Source organism: Xenopus laevis, chromosome 1S (assembly GCF_017654675.1).
Source record: "Xenopus laevis strain J_2021 chromosome 1S, Xenopus_laevis_v10.1, whole genome shotgun sequence".
In the NCBI taxonomy this organism is placed as follows: domain Eukaryota; kingdom Metazoa; phylum Chordata; class Amphibia; order Anura; family Pipidae; genus Xenopus; species Xenopus laevis.
Genome location: NC_054372.1, coordinates 184147651 through 184172698, shown reverse-complemented (window position 1 = coordinate 184172698; position 25048 = coordinate 184147651). Strand labels below are relative to the sequence as shown.

At 39.6% G+C, this 25048-nt stretch overlaps 1 protein-coding gene across 1 annotated transcript in view; it reads left to right on the top strand.

The window, feature by feature from the left end:
- ghr.S (growth hormone receptor S homeolog) overlaps positions 1 to 25048 on the top strand; it is a 277152-nt gene that overhangs the window by 9101 nt on the left and 243003 nt on the right. The window contains exon 2 of the mRNA XM_018244502.2: positions 23788 to 23863. The gene's annotated coding sequence lies outside the window, so the exon portion shown is untranslated. The remainder of the gene's footprint in view (positions 1 to 23787; positions 23864 to 25048) is intronic.

The following is a 25048-nucleotide window of genomic DNA, read 5'->3' as shown; positions in this document are numbered from 1 at the left end:
TTAACATCATATTAAATACTCAGGGCTGGCTTCAGCAACACAAGGCTACTGTCTCAATATTACCTTACTGTCTGTTGCTGTCTCACGTTACGGTCTCAGTTTTTCTTTTCTCTTGTCATGTTGCCCTACTGTCTCCTTTCCATACTGACCCATCCATCTCTGCTATATTCATGTCTCCTAGTGTCTCCTTCTTGCTATAGTGCCACCACCCAGTTCTACTATAGTCATGTTCTCTAGTGTCTCCTTTTTGCTACACTGTTACCATCCATCCCTACTGCAGTCATGTCTCCTGTTGTCTCCTCCTTGCTATACTGCCCCTATCCAGCCCTACTATATTCATGTCTCCTAGTGTCTCCTGTTTTCATACTAGGGGGGTTGTGGAAGCACTCATAAGGCTAAATCAAAGTATATTTAAGTATAATGGAAGTGCTACTTACAATGCACTTCCCTGGGCCCCTGTCTCATAAGTAATTCAGTATAAATGCAAGTGCATGTGTTTACAGAAACAGGGGTTTTTAGTTACAAAGTTATGATCATAAAGTTGAAAAGCCACCATACCACGTCAAGTTAAACCCCATATGGCGGTCCCTAACTTGTTTATTCTCAGGTCATAATATAAAAAGACAATTCTCTGCATAATAGCATTACCTGTATTCAGTGTTTGTGGAACATTGGTTTCACTCTGGAGCCTAGATCCTCCCCCGCCAGTTAAGGCTTTTAAGAGAGAGAGATTGCCCAAACCAACACCCATATTTAAAAGCATAGGACCACCATTAGTATATAGGGGTGGGTATGGGGTGCTATTAAAAACCACATGAAGCTAAGCCACAGCTTCAGGCTAATACAATGTACAAAATAGGGGGGTTGTGGAAGCACTCATAAGGCTAAATCAAAGTATATTTAAGTATAATGGAAGTGCTACTTACAATGCACTTCCCTGGGCCCCTGTCTCATAAATAATTCAGTATAAATGCAAGTGCATGTGTTTACAGAAACAGGGGTTTTTAGTTACAAAGTTATGATCATAAAGTTGAAAAGCCACCATACCACGTCAAGGTAAACCCCATATGCTATATTCATGTCTCCTAGTGTCTCCTTCTTGCTATAGTGCCACCACCCAGTTCTACTATAGTCATGTTCTCTAGTGTCTCCTTTTTGCTACACTGTTACCATCCATCCCTACTGCAGTCATGTCTCCTGTTGTCTCCTCCTTGCTATACTGCCCCATCCAGCCCTACTATATTCATGTCTCCTAGTGTCTCCTGTTTTCATACTGCCACCACCATGCTACTGCATTCATATCTCCTAGTGTCTCCTTCTTTCTATACTGCCACTATCCAGCCCTACAATCTTCATGTCTCCTAGTGTCTCATTCTTTCTATACTGCCTCTATCCAGCCCTACTACAGTCATGTCTCCTAGTGTCTCCTTCTTGCTATGCTGCTACCATACAGCCCTTCTATAGTAATATCTCTTAGTGCCGCCTTCTTGTCCTACTGCTTGTCCTACTGCTTGTCCTACTGCCACTATCTTGCCCTACTGTCACCTTTGCATTTTGCATACTGCCACCATCCAGTCCTACTTTATTTATGTCTCCTAGTGTTTCCTTCTTTCCATACTGCCACCATCCAATCCTACTACAGTCATGTCTCCTAGTGTCTCCTTCTTGCCATACTGTCACCATTCATCCCTACTACAGTCATGTCTCCTTCTTGCCATATTGTCAGCCATCCATCCCTACTATAGCCATATCTCTTAGTGTCTACTACTTGCCCTGCTGCCACCATCTTTCCCTACTATATTCATATCTCTTAGTTTATTGCCCTTATGCCACCACCCAGCCCTACTACAGCCATATCTTCTAGTGTCTCCTTTTTGCCCTACTGCTTCCATCTTGCATTATTGTCTGCATCTTGCAGTATCTGCTCTCCTCTGCTCTTCCAACCCATAACTTCTGCGCTTTAGGGTGCCAGGGCAATTCCCCTATTTGGACTGTTTCCCAAGATAGCTCTATATAAGCATATATACAGTTTATGCCAAATTTGTGCAGTGGACATATTGTTTCCATTCTTAGCCTTTTCTCCCCACTCCTACAAGTCTGACACTATAACTGTGCCATATCATAAAACTTTGAAAATTCTCTGATGTAAATAATTCCCTCAACCATAACTTAATCCAGTTCTAAACCTACTAAAATCCTTATAACAGTGATAACTGTTTAATAAGCCCAACCACCACAGAGACCTGTGTTACCCCTGATAAATACTGCAACATTCCCCCCATAAATACCGTACACCATCAGCGTTTAGCATCATTCATGAGTTGGGCACAGGGGTGCATGTAGGCATCTGTCCCCTAACCTTCTTTGAACTTGTCAATCAGGCATTTAAATTAAGGAGCTTCAGTCGGGTACAAGTCACAGTGGAACCCAGTGACATCTGGTGCTGCTGTCTGTATTTAGCATGAAATTTCCAGTCTATAACTAGATACAGAGTGCAGGCCCCAATTGAAAGTAGTTTTTAAATGACTACTAAGGGGCACGCTCTTTCACCCCTTAGTGCTTTTTTCTTGTGCCAGGGGTCAAAGTAGATCACCCCTGCAGTGCCAGTAGAAATGGGTTCTGAAAACTTTATTAAAGGGGACCCGTCACCCAAAAAAAAAATATTCAAAATCCTATTTTATCACATTAGTCAAGCAAAATGAACTTTAATTACATTATATCAATTATTTGAATCTTGTTTCCTTCAGTCTGGGAATTCATAATTATAACAAGCAGGCAGGAGCCATTTTGTGGACACTGTTATTAAGACAAGTCTTGTATCATCTCAGAATCTTGTTTGTGCACCAGAATGGGGGACCTGATGTCCATCCCCATGTCCTGGCTACACAATTAAATGGTAAAGAGAACGGGGGAATGTGGGGAGAGCAGTGACATCTAGGAAGTGCTGAAAGTGAAAGTAATTGCCTGCCCCGCCTCTATGCCCAGGGCATAGAGGAGGGGCAGACAATATTTGATTGACAGCTGCAATTTTTAAATGAGCTTACACCAGCTATGAATACTTTAATAAAAAATAGAAATTGGATTTCATGTTTAATTTGAAAAGGACTTTTATTATACAGATTTGTGTATCTGGGTGACGGGTCAACTTTAACGTTATTTGGTAGGCAGTGGCAGATATATTTGTTTGAATTTACTATTTTGTTTTCTACAAGTAGACCAGAAATCAGCAATAATGTAGGGACCGCTAGCAACTGTTTTCTTTTTTTTTTATATTACAAGTGTCAGAATGCCAATTGGGTAAGTCAAAAAAAGTAGGAAATGAAAGAAATAAATAGGAACCAAATGGAAGAATGAAATTCCAAGGAAGAAGCTACAGTACAAATTATATGTCAAAAGTACAAAGTATTTCCGAGAAGAGTTGTTTTCTAGTTTGTACAAACTCATGGGAAAGTCATTGGATGTGCTTTGACACTTTGCTTAAATCTACAGACGCCACACACTGCCCCTTATGAGCCGAGACCTAAAATATCATTTTTTTTTAAATTAAATGGGACCCAAAAATAAATCTCAAATACTTTTCAGTTGTGTTAGTTAAACAAAATGAATTTTACTTGCACTATTCAGATTTTTCAGATCTCGTTTAGTTCAGACTTGGAATTTACAATCACAACAAGCAGGAAGGCTCAATTTTTAGTGATGGGCGAATTTGCACCTTTTCGATTCGTTGAAAAATTCATGAATTTCGCGCGAAATTCGCGAAACGGCTAAAAATTCGTGAAACAGCGCCGACGTCTTGTTTTTGACGCCGGCGCCCGTTTTTTATGCCAGTGCCCGTTTTTTTTACGCCGACACCCGTTTTTGACGCCGGCGTCCGTTTTTGACGCCGGCTAATTTTTTGCCCCGAATTTTCGTGTGCCAGAATGGGACTGGCCACACAATTATAGACAGTAAGGAGGGAGGGGGAACATAGGGAGGGCAGTGACATCTAGAAAGTGCAGAATGTAAATTTAAAGTGATTGCCTGCCCTGCCTCTATGCCTGAGTTATAGAGGCAGGGCAGGCAATATATGATTGACAGATTTTTAAATTCCTTTATAACAGGTAGGGATGTTTTACTAGAAAAAAAAAAGAATTAGGATTTCATATTTGATTTGTAATTTACTTTTATTATACACCTTTTTACATCTAGGTAAAAGTTAAGATGTTCGCCATGCTGGGAAGCAATAAATCAGAAGCTCACAGCCCAACCTTATATTGGACAACCCAAGAATAAATGTCAGACGTCAACTCCTGCATATTTGTCTGGAGTTTCCCTGATTTAAGCCCCTTTCCCCTGGTGTCCAGCAGTTACAGGCCTGTCTCCTGAGTAATTTGCACCCAGACCTTAACTTAGCTGGTGCATTGAAATGCATAGAATCGTCACCTAAAATCCTCTGATATATTCCGAAGTAGTGGAGCAGGAAGCACGGAAGAGAAAGGGGTGGGACTGGGGCATAATGGGGTCACGGTAGAATTGGGGTGGCCACCATATCACTTTTTAATCTGGGTTGGCACCTCTGAAATGTCTCCACTTAAGATGGCAGCTTATCCCTTACAGGAGAAGGAAAGTTCTGTTATACTTGGGGTGCCAAAAGTTAGGCACCCGTAAGTGATGGCATTTACTTACCTGACACCCCAGCCAGTGCAGTTTTCTCCTGATAGAAGCACCAACCCAGGATGTCAGGTAAGTAAATGCCATCACTTATTCCAGCGAGCACCATAGAGCGATTGTCTACCGGCATCTTCATTCTTCTCACGGCTGCACATGAACATTAGAGCGAAAAGCCGGCTATTTTGTTCTACTGCGCATGCGTCTGTCCTGGGAAATTTGAAGGAAGAAGAAGAGGATCCCTCTGTGGTGCTTATTGGAATAACCCTGGACTAGTGCAGTTTTCTCCTGATAGCTGCACCAGCCCAGGGTGTCAGGTAAGTAAATGGCACCCCAAGTAACAATTACTTTCCTTCTCCTTTAAGAATATTGTTCCAACAGAAAGTGAAATTAAAAAAAAAGGAATATCTTGTTTCCCTTAAAGCATACCTCCCAACTGTCCCGTTTTGAGTGGGACAGTCCCTCTTTTGACAGCTTAACCCGCAGTCCTGCGTTTGTACTGGAAAGTCCCAATTTCTCTGCACTGAATTGCCAAAAAAAGATACGTTTCTAACTTAATTGGCTCTTGGCAGAGAGCCCAGAATAGATACTTAAGATACATTTGTAACAGTTTTGTCTCTTGGGAGAAGTTAGACTCACAGGGCAATTAAAATGCAATTCACCTTCATTAGTAAAACTGTAATAAAACATTAAAACTACAGAAATGTGTTAAAACTTTCATAACCTGGCAAATTTTGTAAAATGGGCATGGTAATTAGGGGGTGTGGCCGCAAAAAGGGGGATGGTCAAAATATTTTCGCAGCAAATTCTTTTGTCCCTCTTTCCGTTTATAGAATGTTGGGAGGTATGCTTAATGCATAAAGTCAATGTTAACCCCCCCGACCCGGTGAGCCCTTAAAGGGCATGTGAAGGCAAAAAATAAAATCCCATTTTTACTTTCTTTAATGAAAAAGAAACCTATCTCCAATATACTTTAATTAAAAAATGTGTACCGTTTTTATAAGAAACCTGACTGTATGCAGTGAAATTCTCCCTTCATTTACTGCTGTGGATAGGAATTGTCAGATGGTCCCTAACTGCTGAGCAGGGAAACAATCATACTTATTTACAGCAGGGGGAGCCCCCGCCTTACTTCCCAGCCATGCAGAACTCAAGCAGCTTTGTTTATGACGATCCCTAAGCAGCCCAGACCACACTGAGCATGTGCACAGTCTTAGTCTTGCAAAGATGTATAACAAAGTTACAAGATGGTGACCCCCTGTAGCCAACTTTGAAAGCATAAATTATTTGTTTGATTAGGCTTGTGGTGCAGTAAGTTCATGTTTATATTTAGTATACAAAATACAGCATTTCTAGCCTTATTCTATTTTAGACTTAACATGCCCTTTAACAAATGATCCCTTTGCTCATTTATCAGTGATCACAGTTTTGTTCTCTGGGTTTAGATCTAAGTGCGTCTTTATATACCATTTAATATTCTTACTCATTGGATTTGCTTATCTGCCTAATGCGATATTAGAGGCCGTTCCAATACATTTAAGAATGAATTAAAAGGGAAAAGGAGTAGAATACAATGAGAGGATACATGTTCAGCCTTCATCAGCTGTGAAATGATATTGTATAGAAGACAGGCACGGCTCTTTAGACTGGCAGCAGAACAAGTGTTTGCCATTGAGATGTCAGCAAGGAGTGAGACCGATATATAAGCAGAGATCAGGATAAAACATAGAAATAGATGCTCCTGTCAATCATTTATCTGCATATGTCATTGTTACTGGCTGCTAACAGACTGTTTATAAAGGCAACATTTGCATAGAAACAACTTCTTCATACTGTATGTCTGCTAGAAATACCTTGCTAAGGATTATATATGTTCTTTTTTATAATGTTACTTCTATGCACATCGCCGTACATCCAAAGATTAAATTTTTATAACAGACAATGTTTATGGCTTAGTCAAATAATACTGATAGGTTTGGATTTAAGCAGCCTGTTTCCAAAAAAAGAGTTATCTGAATCACTATCCCCCCCCCCTATTAACTTGCATTCATTTTAACATATTGTTCTTTAATATTAAGAGGCTTAAAGGGATACTGTCATGGGAAAAAAAAATTTTTTCAAAATGAATCAGTTAATAGTGCTGCTCCAGCAGAATTCTGCACTGAATCCATTTCTCAAAAGAGCAAACTGATTTTTTTATATTCAATTTTGAAATCTGACATGGGGCTAGACATATTGTCAATTTCCCAGCTGCCCCAAGTCATGTGACTTGTGCTCTGATAAACTTCAATCACTCTTTACTGCTGTACTGCAAGTTAGAGTGATATCACCCCTCCCTTCCCCCCCCCCCCAGCAGCCAAACAAAAGAACAATAGGAAGGTAACCAGATAGCAGCTCCCTAACACAAGATAACAGCTGCCTGGTAGATCTAAGAACAGCACTCAATAGTAAAAATCCATGTCCCACTGAGAAACATTCAGTTACATTGAGAAGGAAAAACAGCAGCCTGCCAGAAAGCATTTCTCTCCTAAAGTGCAGGCACAAGTCACATGACCAGGGGCAGCTGGGAAATTGACAAAATGTCTAGCCCCATGTGAGATTTCAAAATTGAATATAAAAAAATCTGTTTGCTCTTTTGAGAAATGGATTTCAGTGCAGAATTCTGCTGGAGCAGCACTTTTAACTGATTCATTTTGAAAAAATAATTTTTTCCCATGACAGTATCCCTTTAACGATTGGACTTGTTAGAGCTTAGCACTGCTGCTGGGCTTCCAATTCAATTTGTTAAAACCCTTTCTTGACTTTCAGGATACTATTCCAAACTGTGGGAACCGAGAATGCCCCTAATAGCTAAGGGGCATATTTATCAATGGTCAAACTTTCAATTCAAAATACTTCAAAATTCAAAGAAGACCAACCAAAACTAAGTCGAAGTTTTTTTTTGGTCGAATAGATCCATTTTTGATCGAATAGGTCCACATTCGGCCGATTTCGATTCAAAGCTTTTCCCAAAAAAAAACCTTAGATTTTTCAAAGTTCATCAATTGACTCCAAATGGGTTCTAGGAGGTCCCCCATAGGCTAGAACATCAATTCGGCAGGTTTTAGATGGCGAATGGTTGAAGTCTAATTTTTAGAGATACAGTACATGATAAATTTCGATATTCAAATTTTCAATTTTTTTTCAAATTCTAATCAAATTTGGACTATTCCCTAGATGAAGTACACAAAAAATAGCTTGAAATTCGAATTTCTTTCAGTCGAAAATTCACCTCGACCTTTGATAAATCTTGCCCCTAAGGGTCATATTTATCAAGGATCGAATTTCGAAATTAAAAAACCTTGAAATTTGTTTTCAAAATGACTAACAGTAAATAAGCAGAAGTTTTTTTTGTAGGGTCGAATAGGTCTGTTTTCGATCGAATAGGTCCGTATTCGGCCAAATTCGAATCGAAGGAATATCGCATTCGATCGAATTTGATACGTAGTTTTTCCCCCCAAAAAAAAAGATTTTTCAAAGTCCACCAATTGACTCCAAGTAGGTTCTTGGAGGTCCCCCATAGGCTAAAACAGCAATTCAGCAGGTTTTAGATGGGCGAATGGGCAAAGTCGAAGTCGAATTTTTAAAAAGACAGTACATGATAAATTTCGATATTCAAATTTTCGAGTTTATTCCCTAGTCGAAGCACACAAAAATAGCTTGGAATTCTATTTTTTTTTAATTCGAAAATTCACCTCGACCTTTGATAAATCTGCCCCTAAGTGTTAAGAGACACAAGAGGAAGATGATCTTTGCTCTCTAGAGCTTACAATCAAAGTGGTAAATTACAAAGGCAGAGAAGAGAGGGAATAAGTCCTGTAATCTTTAGTGATTGAGGCATTGCCCCATAATTACCAGCGCTGAAACAGATGCTATGTCAGTGTTTTCTGAGAGGCAGTTTCACTTTTGAATTGATCGTTGTTATCTTACACAGTATGCGAATGATAAGAACATTGCTAAGAATATCCCTGTCTGCTTATTTGCATTATTATAGCACTTGATAAGCTCTTTATAAGCAGGGCTGCTGACTGTTGAAATGCTGAGTATATTTCCTATACACATACTGTAGCTGTCTGGAACAAGGGTGCAAACAAGGGCTTGGTGCCAAAGCAGTAGTTTTATACACAGTGATTGGAAAAATTTAATTGTGGCCCCATGCATCGGGGTGTCAGGATAAGGAACTGAAACTACAGAATAGTTTATGGCTCAGCGCAGATCAACTTCCAGCCTTAAAAGCAAAAGTGCCCCAGTGCAAAGTGTTGCCCGTTAAGGTTCATGCACCTACCTGTTGCCCCAGGGACAATGGTTCCTGCAGTCTGCGCTATGTACCTTGTACCAGATTAATAATCCAGCAAAAGGTGAGGAATACAGCAGAGTAAAGCACAAGGCAGCCATAGGCTGGTGGTAGATGCACATTGGCACCCTCTAGCTTGAACATCTTAATCACACAAGGGCACATCCACTTACTGCCCAATCTTCATGAATACAGTGCTTCCAAGTGCAGACTGCACTATATTCAAGGGAAAGGTATAGAGAGATGAATTCAGAAGCTTAGTCAGGATAAACAGGCTGGATCAGTACCAGTCAGACGGTGCAGTACAGAATCAGGAGCCAGGAGTATAGTCAGGATAAACAGGCTGGGGTCAAAACCGATTGGTAACACGGTACAAATTCAGGATCCAGCAGAGTAGTCAAACAGGCACGGGTCGGTTCAGGCAACGATACAAGGTCAAAAACAGGCAAAGGTCAGGAACCGTCAGGAAATAGACCTACGTTGGGCAATGAGTCAGTGCAGAGAACGGGTTCTTATAGCCATACTAATGGCTTACACAGATCACCAGTTTGGAAACTTACTTAATTACAAAGCATAGCCATAGGAGTGAAGCAGGGCCTTAGCTGTCTTCTCACATAGAGCAGTGGTAATTCAGACAGCGCAAGAACACCAGATCCCTGGTTCAACTCCAGGCAGGTTGTTGCAATATGCTCATCATCTGGCATGTAGGCCCCTCTGATTGATCTGCCTGTTGACCCCACCAGCAAGCGGGTGGTTAAATAGGACTTAGGTTGGCTTGTTTAGTGATCTGCCTGTGTATGGCCAGCTTTAGACCAGTCCTACCCACCCTTACATTCGTACATCCAACTGAACTATTTTGTTATTGACTTTGGTGAAGAATGTGTGGGGTATGTTCTGCCTCAGCACATGCCATGTTCCTTTCTTCAGATACAAGCCAAATGATCTTTCCTTTGGCCCAAGGTCTATCTGTATTCCTCAGAATCAGTGGATATAAACACAGAGGGAGAAAAACAAGAAGAGTATTGGAATCCTGCCCGCATAGCTGCACGTGGTTGCGTTTGTTTGAATAAACTCTTCCTGCAGCCCTTGCATTAGAATATGAGAAGCATTTCCAAACTCACACTGAAGAACATATTTCATCGACTCTGTTCGCAGGAAACACATCAGCGAGACATAAGATTGACGGCCTCATTGTGTTTTACATGTGAATAGCATGTTTTCTTAGCAGGAGGGTGTAGCACTGAGAAGTGGCTTAGAAAATTAATGGGCTGCACTTCTCTTGTGTCAGAATAACATTGAGTGCAGTGATTTATTGAGTGCAGGGAATGGCTCAGTTAAAGCATAAATACAATATGACTCTGAAACAAATTCCATTCTAAAATATATTTAATTGCAGTTCCCTTTAAGAAAGGGGGGCTTTGTTGTGGCTGAAACTCTCTCTGTGTTCTTTTGAAGGCTCGTTAAAGGGTCTCTTCTGCAGACAGCTAATGGCTTGCATATGTTTGCTTGAGATAATGACTCAGCTCAGTTACATTTATATTATTATTTGTACTTTTAATTGCTTATTTTTCTATTGAGGCCCTATCCTATTTACCTTCCATTTTGACTTCCATACTACTACTACCTGCTTGCTGGGGTTACTCAGCCTAATCAACCAGACAGGCAGTTCAATCCTAACCTGGAAAGCAGCAGTCAAAAAAGCAAAAAAATATATATTTGAACTTGCCATAGAATACTATTAAATATGAAAAGTTCATAGTAAGGGCCAGATTTGCTAGAATTCAGAAGAAGCATTTTCCGATTGGAGGCACATTAATGGATTTAAGCACCAGCAAATGATGGCGACTAGTGATGGACGAATTTCCCTCGTTTCGAGTCGACGAAAAAAATGGTGAATTTCATGAAAAATTCTGCGAAACTGCGAAAAATTTGTGAAAAATCGTGAAATCGGCAAGTTCACGAAAAAAATCGTGATTCAAACGTTTTCATGAAAAAATAGTGAAATTCGAATGTCTTCACTAAAATCTAGCAATTCGAACATTTTCACAAAAAAAAAAAAATTGATCGAATTGTTGCCGGTGAATTTTCGCAGGAGATTCATGAATTTATTCGCCAGCAGTGAAGCTCGGCAAATTCGCCATTCGTGCCAGGCGAATTTATTTGCCCATCACTAATGGGGATCTTTAAAGGAGAATTCAACCCTAAAGTTAAAAAAACCCTACCCCCCTACCCTACATAGAGCCCCTCCTCTCCCCAGCCTAAGTGTTACCCTGTTTTTACTTATTCCTCGGTGCAGATTCAGGCATCGGAGTTCATGGGCGGTAGCAGAAGAGACCTTAGATGTCTGGAAAGTGAAAATTCTCTTGACAAACTGAGTAAATAATTGCCCTGTTTTCATGATATAATCCAGAAACTCTCAAAGCAAACGTCAAAAAAAGAGAATGAAGTTAAACTTTTTTTTTTGTTCATGGCTGTCAGATCTATTCCCAGTTCCCACCAAAAAAAAATGATATGATCGCTAAATGAAGGCATTACCAAAAATCATATCTATAAGTAGAATACTTGAAAGGCCTCATTTATGAAAATTCTAAAATACTTTTTTCACCTTGATTTGAGAACTCAGTGGAAGTATTATCAAACTAGTTTATTTTTCAAGTCAAATTTGTAAAAATGAATTGAGTTTTTCCAATTAGTTTTTTCTGATCAAGGGAAAAAATTGCGATTGTGATAAAACATCAACTTCAACATGATTTCGACAGGTTTTCGCTGGAGTATTTTCAGATTCAAATTTGTACGATTAATCATTAATTAATCATTAACGATTTATAATTAATGATTAATCTGAAAAATTTCAGTTTTTTTGGGGAATAATCTGAAAAAGTCTGAGTTTTCGAATCATACGATTCGAATTTTGTAACGATTATTGAGAGTTTATCTAGTCTTTTCCTGCATCAAATTTCTCGAACTATTTTATTGATAAATAAGGTAAAATTGTGGATGGGAGTTTGGGGCGAAGTTGTTTTAATAAAACAATGAGAAAAATTTGGATTTTAGTAAATATCCCCCCCCACTGTCTAGGTGCAGTCACTTTTGGGTCAAGAATAAGATAAAATAGCATTTGGATGATATTTAGGGAAAATGATGGCCCTTCTATTTCAGTATTACCCAACCAATCAGTGTATGGAAGGCAGACAGCTACTGCAGTGTTAATAAAGAGGGCACTGAACACAAGCTGGATAAAGCTTTGTGGACTTTTGAGAAAAAATTAACGGTATTTGGCTTCAATACAGCATAAGTGCTATTATATACAAATCAAACGTCATGTTTATGCCATTGCCTGAAACCTATAAAAGAATGACAAAGGCGTATTCTTTGCCCCATCTTTTAGCAGTCTTTTATTAGACCAGTTTTTGTAAGGAGCTCTCTGCTTTGTAGTAAAGACGGCTGTGCCCGATGGGCCGCTTGCGTGTTGTCATTGTGGCGCGAACAACGCAGAAATTTGAAATAAATAGATGCCGAGGTCACGGGTTCAATGTCCGATAATAGGAATTGCTACCTTTATTCCTGGGTGTTCCTAAATTGTTCTTGATTGTATTTCTGGACTTTGACTCTCGCCTGAGCCTGTACCCACAATCCTTTGCTGCGTGCCAATTGAACTACTGCCTGGAATTGACTACGATTGCGCCACGGGGCTCCGACGGGTTGGTCAGTTAAAAATCAAACCTTCCCGATCGATATCGTGGCCAGATATCAATTGGGAAGACCCGTCGGAAGCCCCCATACACGGGCAGATAAGCTGTCAAATCGGTCCAAACGACCTCTGCACCTTAAGTCCCGAAGCTTTCTCCTTGGTCAAGACTTCTCCGCTAGGAGCCGTTAGGCCCCTGACAGTTTAATATTATAAAATTGCTTAGCCACTGTACCTGTTCTCCTCTGCTATTGTAAATCCACTGTTGGAAGTTTATATTTTGGGATTATTTATAGTGCTGAGGAGAGTTTATGAGTGATGGTGAAATGTTCATATAGACCCTGGAAGAGAACCAGTTCCAGTCTGCCAAACACTTGGGAGTAGGAGGATTACCCTTTCGTCAGGACATAGATCCAATGCACAAATCAATCGACAGCAGTGGATTGGCTCTGAGACTGAGGGGCCGATTCACAAAGGGTCGAATATCGAGGGTTAATTAACCCTCGATATTCGACTGGGAATTAAAATCCTTCGACTTCGAATATCGAAGTCGAAGGATTTTAGCACAAATAGTTCGATCGAATATCCTTCGATCAAAAAAGGTTAGGCAAGCCTATGGGGACCTTCTCCATAGGCTAACATTGACTTTGGTAGCTTTTAGATGGCGAACTAGGGGGTTGAAGTTTTTTTTAAAGAGACAGTACTTCGACTATCGAATGGTTGAATAGTCGAACGATTTTTACTTCAAATCCTTCGATAGTCGTAGTCGAAGGTCGAAGTAGCCCATTCGATCGTCGAAGTAGCCCAAAAAAACTTCGAAATTCAAAGTTTTTTAACTTCGAATCCTTCACTCGAAGTAAGTGAATCGGCCCCTGAATGTCCTCAACTGGCCCAGTCAAACCTCAGAGCTGACTCCAACAGAAAGACAGTGGCAAGGACAGGAGATTATGATCAGTTTGAAAAAGAGAATGGACAAAACCAGCCCTGTCCCATTGTTTATAGTTGGTATGGGTTTGGAGGCTCTACGCATCCAAGACTGCTTCTTTATTCTTAATGACATTGTGCAGATCATCAAAGCAAACTTCTTTTTTAATGTATTGTTCAAGGCTTATTTTAGAAGCGGAATGTACTAAACTCTATAGTGAGTATAGATATGGGTATATATAAAATTTATGTGAAAGTAGGGAGGGGTGTGTGTATGGATGCTGGGTTTTCATTTGGAGGGGTTGGATTTGATGGACTTTGTCTTTTTTCAACCCGATGTAACTATGTAACCATGTAATGTGAACTATATGCAGAACCAGGCATGGATGTCACAATAGATCTCGAGTTATTGAACTTTTCCCAGTAATTACTGTGCATTGCTCTTGATTGACATGACAATGACTTACGTTTTGGACCAGGCCCAAAACAAAACAGACCAACTCCCATAGACTCCATTTTAATCATATAATCCATTTTTTTAAAAAAAGTATTTGCTTTTTTTCCATAATAATAAAACAGTAGCTTGTACTTGACCCAAACTAAGATATAATTCATCCTTATTGGCTTTATTTAACGTTTAATTGATTTTCTAGTAGATTTAGGGGGTTAATTATCAAAATCCGAAATGTTCTCACTATTTTTTGAAAACCACTACGACCAAATCAGCACTGACTTCTCCCCCCCCCCCTATTTATCAATACATTTTCACAAAAATTTCTGGTGTGGGAAAAGACTCGATAACATCATGAAAAAATCTGAATCTTACGGGGTTTTTTTCGGATTTGCCAAAAAACTGTGACTTTTTCAGATTTGATGCCCGAAACCACAAAATCTTGGGATTATTGAACAAAACCCAGTGCAGATCAGGATATCTTCAAAATGTCAACGGGACATCTGCCATTGACTTCTACATGAATTCGGGAGGTCTGAGTAAGAGTACTTTTTTATTTGGAATTTTAACACCATTGGGGTTTCATAAATCTTGAGAAAATTTAAGCTTTTTTATATGAAAAACTTGTGTTTTTCCTCTTAAATCCGACCAGAAAAAATCTGACTTTAATAAATAAACCCCTAAATGTATGAAGATCCAAATTACGGAAAGATCGGTTATCCAGAAAACCCCAGATCACAAGCATTCTTGATAACATGTCCCATACCTATAGTAACCTATGCTCTCACTGAATTGGCTTTCTGGTTGCCAGTTGTTGCCAATCCCACTTAAGGCACATTACATTTCTGATTAGAGAGGTCAAAAGAAATAGAACATAATGAAATAAATTACATTAAGTAAGCAAGGGCAGGTTTACTAATCTTCGTGTTCTAATTATGCCTTGATTTGCATAAATTATGAGGACTGTATTTTTTTCACAATTACTTTTTTCACAATTGCATAATATCTCGGCATATTTTAGGTACAGGTACGGGACCTGTTATCCAGAATGCTCGGTACATGAGGTTTTCCAGATAAGTCTTTCTGTAATTTGGATCTTCATAATTTAGAGAATAATTCAAACTTTAAATAAACTCAATGTTGCATCTAATAAGGATTAATTATATCTTTGGATCAAGTACAAAAACACTGACATGATAAGAACATGGAAATTCAGAAATCTGCCTCAAATATATGGAAATTAAAAATGGCAAGAAAAAAAATAAATAAATGATTTGCATTGTGTATATTTCCAAGTTAAAGGTGTTTATATTCATGTCATTTCCCTTGTATTATTGTATAGTGGCTATTAGACGTTTTAGGGGGGAATGTAATAAAAGTCGGTAACGGAAAAAATATTCGCAATGCGAACAGTTATGCCTCTTTGCGAACAAATTTTCCTTTGCGCGAATTTAATGTAGCTTTTGCGAAACTGTTTAGCGGCCACTTCAGACAGTGGAAGAAGGTTTGCGAATTTTTTAGTTTGCGCCGGTGCGCAGTGAATGTAATAAAACGTTTTACTGAAAAAGTTGTTACGTTTGCTCCAAAAGATTACGACACCTTCAAGCACTTCTTAAAATTGTGCAATGAAAAGTCGCCATGTAATAACAGTATAAAGAAGAGTATTGCATTGCAAAATGCGAATTTTTATTCTTATTTGTGCAAATTGTTTTGCTCTTTGCGACTTTTATTACATTCTCCTGTATGTGTTTTGTCTGCAGTCAGCAGTAGTCAAAATGTTCCTGTCCACTTGTCGCCAGTAGTGAGTGGTGACAGGTGTATTGACTGCCACTTTTCTGCCAAATGACAGTGGCAGTCAAAATGTTCCATGTGCCGGCAACTTTACACTGTAGATAATTGTTGTTGTGTGTGGATAGCTTAAGCACTTTGCTGGCTTGTCACAAGACAGTAAGCAACAAACACCATCCTGCAACCTATGAATTGTATTCAGACAGCATTAATCTATTTAGGCAACTTTCGTTTAATAAGAACCTTTCAGAACTGGAACATTGTCATTAACTCGAATGGCTCCGTTGGCAGGGAGTGTGATTAAACGAATAGCCGGCCATTAACGATTGAAGCTATTGGCCACCGGTGTTTGTTCTAAACTCTCATTAGGGTTTCACATCACACAGACTGAGAAACCTGCTGATTGTCTGTTGCCTGTTTTGAAGATGTTTTTGGCATGTTATGAAGGCGGAACTGCGTCATGTCGGAGATAACTGCATTAAAAAGGGGACTGTTCTCTCCAATAACACTGACAAGCTGCATGGAATACAAACTATGGCACTGCCGAAGGAAGGTCAATTTGTCTTCAGTAGGAAGTGACTTATTATAGCCCTCTGGGCTATATTTCGTGCTATTCCCCACAGGTCCCCTTAAACATACCAATTTAGCACTGGTTCAATAATTAGTTCATTCAAAATCAGGCTGCTTTTCTCCTCAGTAAATGGAAACTAGCCTAGTATGTTTATGATCCAGTTTATGGTGAAAAGTCAATAATCTGTCATCGAGGGAAGTACAACAGGAATACAAACATGAGCTTAAACTTCATGGCTAAGGTCCTGTGCATGAATGCATAACTATAACTGATGATGTGTAGGTAATACAACGGGTACTATATTTGGCAAACTTCCCTTTTCCCTTAGTTGGGATCAAGAACAAGGTACTGTTTATTATTACAGAAAAAAAGGAAATAATTTTTAAAAGTTTGGATTATATGGATAAAATTGAGTCTATGGGGTATATTTATCAAAGAGTGAAGTTAATAGTGAAGTTCCGCCACTAGAGTGAAATGCCGCCACTCTCCATTCATTTCTGTGGGATCAGGCCCGGATTTGGGGAAAGGCCACCTAGGCCCGGGCCTAGGGCAGCAGGATTTAGGGGGGCGGCATGCTGCCCAACCACACCCACATTGGTACAAAAACACTGGGGATGCGCTGGAGATACAATAATTTTTTTAATTTCCCCATTGATGATGAAAATTTGCATGAATAAAGGGGAGGGGACAGGGGTGACAAACGGCAGTAGGCCTAGGGGCGCCCACTATGTAAATCCGGCCCTGTGTGGGATTTTTATTGGCGTATTTATCAAAGGGTGAACTTTCACTTTCACCCATTGATAAATACGCCTTTCAAAATTCCATAGAAATGAATTGAGAGCTGCGGAATTTCACTCTAGTGGCGGAACTTCACTCTTTGATAAATTTACCCCTATGGGAGATGGCCTTTCCGTAATTTGGAGCTTTCAGGATAACAGGTTTACAGATAACAGATGGAATTACAGGTATGGGATCCATTATCTGGAAAGACCCGAATTACTGGACGGCTGTCTCTCATTGACCTTATTATAATCAAATAGCTCAAATTAAAAAAAAAATATTTTCTCTGTAATAATAAAACAGTACCATGTACTTGATCCAAGCTAAGACACAAATCATCCTTATGGGAAACAAAGCAATCCAATTTGGTCAATTTAATATTTAAATTATCTTTAAGTCAACAAGGTATGGAGATCCAAATTACAGAAAGATCACTTGTCTGGAAAACCCCAGGTCCTGAGCATTCTGTATAACAGGTCTCATGCCTGTAATTTCCTATTGATCTGTTTTAAATAGCATCTATGAAGGTCTTACTGGCTCTTGCATGCAGAAACCATTGTTCTCTGATCTGCTGGTTACAGCCTTACTTTTTAAAATACTTATTAACACACATTCCTCCTGTAGCATTATAACGTTATTACAATGACATCACAAAGATCAGTGATCATTCCACACCATGGGGCCGATTCACTAAGCTCGAGTGAAGGATTCGAATGAAAAATACTTCGAATTTCGAAGTATTTTTTGGGTACTTCGACCATCGAATTGGTTAAATTCGTTCGAATTCGATCGAAATCGAACGAAATCGAACGATTCGAAGTAAAAATCGACCCCCTACTTCAGCAGCTAAAAGCTACCGAAGTCAATGTTAGCCTATGGGGAAGGTCCCCATAGGCTTGCTAACCTTTTTTTGATCGAAGGATTTTCGTTCGATCGTTGGATTAAAATCCTTCGAATCGAACGATTCGAAGGATTTAATCGTTCGTGTGTAGAAAAAATATCCACAATATGTATATATATCATCCGATTTATCAATGATCGATTGATTTTGATCAATCCGTATCCATTGCAGATGTATTATGACGTGTCATATTTTTTATAACAATTCACTATTCTGATCAAACTGGATTAGAATCAGGGGCATCATCTGCTTTTCCAGGAAAGTGCATTCGGCGGATAACAATTTTCACATGTTGCATTTCTGAAGCCTTGGATAATGAAAAATTAACTATTGCGTTGGCATATTGACTTGATCAACTTGATAGGGCCGCGCTTTTGACTTTCGATAAATTCCAGCTCAGACTGAAATACTAGGAAACCTGCATAAGACCCGGTTGAGCAATTTTTTAAATCAGAGTCTCGGTTTCATAGGTACCAAGGCTATCCATTAAAATTCAACAATGTCAGGATAAACGGGGAGAAATTCTTGAAATCCGCAGTAGGTTTTGAACACCTCTGTGAAGAGAAGTACAGTAAATAAGGCACATTCCAATGTCAGTCAGCCCTTAACTTTGCCTTTGGCAAGTACATTCAAACCTGTTAGGTCAAAGGCGCCTTAAGTAAAACAACACTTGCAAACAAAAGGTATCGCCTGTGAAAATATTTTAAAAAGGCACCATTGAAGGCCAATAGAATTTAAGCACTACAGAGAAGGTAGAAGAGAACAACTGGCATCCTTAAAGGGATACTGTCATGGGAAAAAAAGTTTTTTTTCAAAATGAATCAGTTAATAGTGCTGCTCCAGCAGAATTCTGCACTGAAATCCATTTCTCAAAAGAGCAAACAGATTTTTTTATATTCAATTTTGAAATCTGACATGGGGCTAGACATATTGTCAATTTCCCAGCTGCCCCAAGTCATGTGACTTGTGCTCTGATCACTTCAATCACTCTTTACTGCTGTACTGCAAGTTGGAGTGATTATCATCCCCCTCCCTTTTCCCCCCCAGCAGCCAAATAAAAGAACAATGGGAAGGTAACCAGATAACAGCTCCCTATCACAAGATAACAGCTGCCTGGTAGATCTAAGAACAACACTCAATAGTAAAAACCCATGTCTCACTGAGACACATTCAGTTACATTGAGAAGGAAAAACAGCAGCCTGCCAGAAAGCATTTCTCTCCTGAAGTGCAGGCACAAGTCACATGACATGGGGCAGCTGGGAAATTGACAAAATGTCTAGCCCCATGTCAGATTTCAAAATTGAATATAAAAAAATCTGTTTGCACTTTTGAGAAATGGATTTCAGTGCACTATTAACTGATTCATTTTGGAAAATTTTTTTTTTCCCATGACAGTATCCCTTTAATAAAACTACAGGTATTGATTTTCATATATGAGTAGATCTGGAGGTTGCATCCATCTTTGACAGTCAGGATTCGCTTTTTCAGGTTAAAAAGTTCAAATGTTGAGTTCAGGGCAGTACTGTGTGATATTATCTTTTTTTTATGAATTTGTTAAAATTGTTATGTTCCAGGTTTTTCTAAGAACTTACCTTAGGCCGTATTTAAACGACTGCTCCTGCTCCATCACAGTCAACGTCAATCATTTCACTTACATGCTGATTAGCAGGCAGATTGCTAGTGATAACCCGTGGGATAACCCATGTGGATAACAATACTAAAAAGATTTAGTACGTCTTATAACGATGACTATGAAGATGTTCATTCATCCAGGTCATGGTATACTGTATCTAGTATAGGTCATTTTAAAACAACTGGACTTGCTGAGTAATCAATGAAGACGTTTCGCTACTCATCCGAGCAGCTTCTTCAGTTCAACTGACTGGTGTGGAAAGTCCTCGGCATATAAACTCTTCTTCTTATCCAACGACAATGGCCATATACCAATAAATGTGTAAAAAATCTCGTGCAATGAGCAGCCATTTTTGTGATGGATGGGCACCAGTGAAGTTGCAGAAGGTGTAGGGCAATGGTGCCTAAATTGTGGGGCTGGTCACCCTGGGGTTTTGGAGCAGTGGTGTGGGGGCTCAACTTATTTGGAGATAATGCTTATTTACTCTCCTAGATACACCTGGAATCTCAGCTTTAAGGTAATTTTTGCTTGTTTAATGGAAAACTATAGCCCCAAACAATGTAGGCCTCTATAAAAGTATTTAGCATAAAACAGCTCATATGCAATATCCTGCTTCATGTAAATAAACCATTTTCATGACAATATACATTCTACATAGAAAATTGCCATTTTCAGAAATAAGGGCCGCCCCCTGGTATCCTACAATTCACAAACCATACATAGGTTAGGTCACATGAGATTAAACTATTAGATTGGTAACAAGAATTCATGCTATCATATATATAATTAAAAATGACCTTAATATGCCTCACTAATTAAAACAATAAACAACTGTATACATATGTTAAAAAGTTTTTATACTGTTTTATTATTACAGAGAAACAGAAAATACATTTTTAAAATTTGGATTACTTGGATAAAATGGAGTCTATGGGAGACAGCGATTCTGTAATTCGGAACTTGTACTCTTTATAACGATCAAGTAAATTGAACATTACTGTTGTTATTGCGTCGGGCACATTGACGCGTCGAAGGTAAAAGAATCTGCACTTTAAGGGGCTGATTCACTAAATACGAGTGAAGGATTCGAAGTAAAAAAACTTCGAATTTCAAAGGTTTTTTTGGGCTACTTCGACCATCGAATGGGCTACTTCGACCTTCGACTACGACTACGACTTCGTATCGAAGGATTCGAAGTAAAAACCGTTCGACTATTCGACCATTCGATAGTCGAAGTACTGTCTCTTTAAAAAAAACTTCAACCCCCTAGTTCGGCAGATAAAAGCTACCGAAGTCAATGTTAGCCTATGGGGAAGGTCCCCATAGGCTTGCCTAAGTTTTTTTGATCGAAGGATATTCCTTCAATCGTTGGATTTACAGGTAAATCCTTCGAATCGTTCGATTCGAAGGATTTAATCGTTCGATCGAAGGAATAATCAGATTTCGAATTCGATCGAATTTTCTGCGCTAAATCCTTCGACTTCGATATTCGAAGTCGAAGGATTTCAATTCCTAGTCGAATATCGAGGGTTAATTAACCCTCGATATTCGACCCATAGTGAATCAGCCCCTTAATCATCTTTAACAATTTACACATAATTCACCAAAGTGGGTGCCTAATTGCTGACATATTAGTGCATCATGTACAAGATTATTGCACTGGGATTGTGAGGAAAAGAAACACTGCTTTGTCGGTAAACAGTAGGGATGTAGCGAACCGCCGATAATGTGTTCGCGAACGCCGTTCGCGAACACCGGCAAAAAATGCGAACAGTTCGCGAACAGTTCGCGAACTTCGAACATCCGAAAATCGTTCGATTCGAACGATCGAAGGATTTTAGCGACCGAATGGTCGAATGGTCGAACGATTTTGACGCGAACGCCTATTGGCGAACGTCGCGCGACGTTCGCGAACTTGCGGCGGACGCGAACAGCCGATGTTCGCGCAAACAAGTTCGCCGCAGAACAGTCCGCGACATCCCTAGTAAACAGCGTGATGGTGTGTGTTCCACAGTTTGTTCTTGCACCAACATTTGTAAATGAGCCTAGCCGCTTACAATTGAGGTATGGGTAGGTCTCTTCCAATTGATAGGAATTGGAAGGAAATAATGTAGATTTGGTCTGGCAAATGTTTAATAGAAGTGATCTCCGGCAATTTGTGTGCTTCCCAATGATGTTAGGGGGAGGAAAACCCACAGCAACCCTGAGTTATGATTGCTGCTAAACACCATGTGCTCGATGTGCATCAAAAACCAACTTCTTGTGTTGCGGATAAATATGTTATAATAGTCATTATAGTGTCAGAATTCAGTTCCCATTCATTCCTGATCGGGAAGCTCTCCAGCTGGAGCATACTGTAGCTATTGTATTTCCCTAACAAAACTGTGTGTTCGCCTAAGGCAATCAATGTTTCTCTCAAGAGCCAAAATTGCATTGACAATGTCACTGTTACAGTAACTGAGTCATAAGGTGAGAAGTTAACCTATTTAAGAGAAAAAAAAGCTTACTCCGCAGACTGAACCAAAGGAAATTATACTACTGCTGAAAAATATCTGTCAGAGGCAATATTATATATTGGAAAGATAAAAAAGAATGTTGTGCTTCATAAAACATGCTTATTTTGGGTTCTCTTCTGTATCTATGTTTGGACTAGAGAAGTTATTTTGGAGACGTGATCCATGTCATTCATGTGAGTGGGTATAGAGCTTATTTTTCATTGAGGCTGATCACAAAGCAGCACGTATCAGCAATGTTTATGGTTCATCCAAGATATTTTTGGGGAAATGTAATAAAGGAAAAAATATTCGGAATGCCAAAAGTTATGCCTCTTTGCGAACAAATTTTCCTTTGCACAAATTCAATACAGCTTTTGCGAACCCGGAAACTGGTTAGCGATCACTTCCGACAGTGGAAGAAGATTTGTGAGTTTTATAGTTTGCGCCAGTGCGCAGTGAATGTTTTAAAACTTCTTACTGTTACGTTTGCTCCAAAACATTACGACACCTTCAAGCACTTCTTAAAAGTGGGCAATGAGCAATGAAAATTCGCAATGTAATAACAGTTTAAAGGGATCCTGTCATCGGAAAACATGTTTTTTTCAAAACGCATCAGTTAATAGTGCTACTCCAGCAGAATTCTGCACTGAAATCCATTTCTCAAAAGAGCAAACAGATTTTTTTATATTCAATTTTGAAATCTGACATGGGGCTAGACATTTTGTCAATTTCCCAGCTGCCCCATGTCATGTGACTTGTGCCTGCACTTTAGGAGAGAAATGCTTTCTGGCAGGCTGATGTTTTTCCTTCTCAATGTAACTGAATGTGTCTCAGTGGGACATGGGTTTTTACTATTGAGTGTTGTTCTTAGATCTACCAGGCAGCTGTTATCTTGTGTTAAGGTGGCCATAGACACACAGATCCGATCGTACGAATCGAGGATTCGTACGATTTTCGGATCGTGTGTGGCGTGTGCCGGCATCTTTCGTCCGGCGGAGATCGGTCGTTTGGTCAATCGGTCAGGTTTAATTTTGACCCGACCGATCCCGCCGGAGCCCATGGCACATCATAATCTGATCGTTCGGCCATACGGCTATCTGGTTACCTTCCCATTGTTCTGTTGTTTGGCAGCTGGGGGGAAAAGGGAGGGGGTTGATATCACTCCAACTTGCAGTACAGCAGCAAAGAGTGATTGAAGTTTATCAGAGCACAAGTCACATGACTTGGGGCAGCTGGGAAATGGACAATATGTCTAGCCCCATGTCAGATCTCAAAATTGAATATAAAAAAATCTGTTTGCTCTTTTGAGAAATGGATTTCAGTGCAGAATTCTGCTGGATCAGCACTATTAACTGATTCATTTTAGAAAAATGTTTTTTTCCCATGACAGTATCCCTTTAAAGAAGAGTATTACATTGCGAATTGCAAATTGTTTTGCTCTTTGTGACTTTTATTACATTCCCCTATTTATGTTTATTGCGGGCAAAATTTTTGATACAACCGGTTTTGCATTAGTTGCTTGCTGTATATTGCTATTAAATGTATAACCCGGGTGTTTCTAATCATGTCTTACAGAACTTTTTTATTGATCGTGCTGGAGAAGATACATAAATGACAGCAGCAAGCTTCGATAACAGAGAACCCAGCTACAGTATGTACTCATTTTATTCCTTACATAACATATTGGAAAGCTACCAGAGGCACAAACATAGAAATTCACTGAAATAAACACTATTCGTCATAGAGTTTGTAACTTATTGACTGGTGTCTATGTGTAAACATTTGCCAGGGAAATCCCTGTGTAGGAATTATTGTATTTCCTTGATGGTATCTTTGCTTAGTATATCAAAAACACTAACATATTCATAATTCCTGAGACTTTACTTTGCAGCTTTTGGATCATCTTAATCACTCAGAAGGGAGCTTCTAGAGTAGCTGAACCTGATTGTTCCAAATTGAGAATAAGTCTTCGAGCTATGGACATTTCACATATAGAATGAATAGTCTGAGGTTTTTCCAGTCAATGAAAGCATATCTTACTCAAACTGTGTTGTTAAAGGAGAACCAAATCCTTGCTAATAAAAACCCCTACCCTACATAGACCCCCCCTCCCTGCTCCCCCCAGCCTAGGTTCAGCCCTTGGTTCAGATTCAGGGCATCAGAGTTCTCCGGCGCTATCTTCTTCTCTTTGCTAATTGGTCTTCTTCCGGTACTTTGTCAATAACCTTGATTTTCGGCGCATGCACAGTTGACGCGACACAGAAGATTGCTCCAACTGCTCATGCGCTGACATGCCGACATCTTCTCTCTTCCAGAAGAGAAGAAGATGGTGTCCATGAACTCTGATGCCCTGAATCTGCCCCGAGGGCTAAGTAAAGAGTTAGGGGCATTTACCAAAGGTACCACCTAGGCTGGGGGGGAGCAGGGAGGGCGGTCTATGTTGGGTAGGGGTTTTTATGAGCAAGGGTTTGGTTCTCCTTTAAGAGAGAAACATAATTAACATAAGTTGGAACCCCCTCTGTATTGTTCTGTAATATCTACAGCAGTGATCCCCAACCAGTAGCTCGTGAGCAACATGTTGCTCTCCAACCCCCTTGGATGTTGCTTCCCAGTGGCCTCAAAGCAGGAGCTTATTTTTGAATTCCTGGCTTAAAGGCAAGTTTTGGTTGTATAAAACCCAGGTGAACTGCCAAACAGTCTCAATGTAGGTTGACAATCTACATAGGGGCTACCAAATGGCCAATCACTGCTCTTATTTGGCACCCTATGAACATTTTTCATGCTTGTGTTGCTCCCCAACTCCTTTTTCTTCTGAATGTTGCTCACGGGTTCAAAA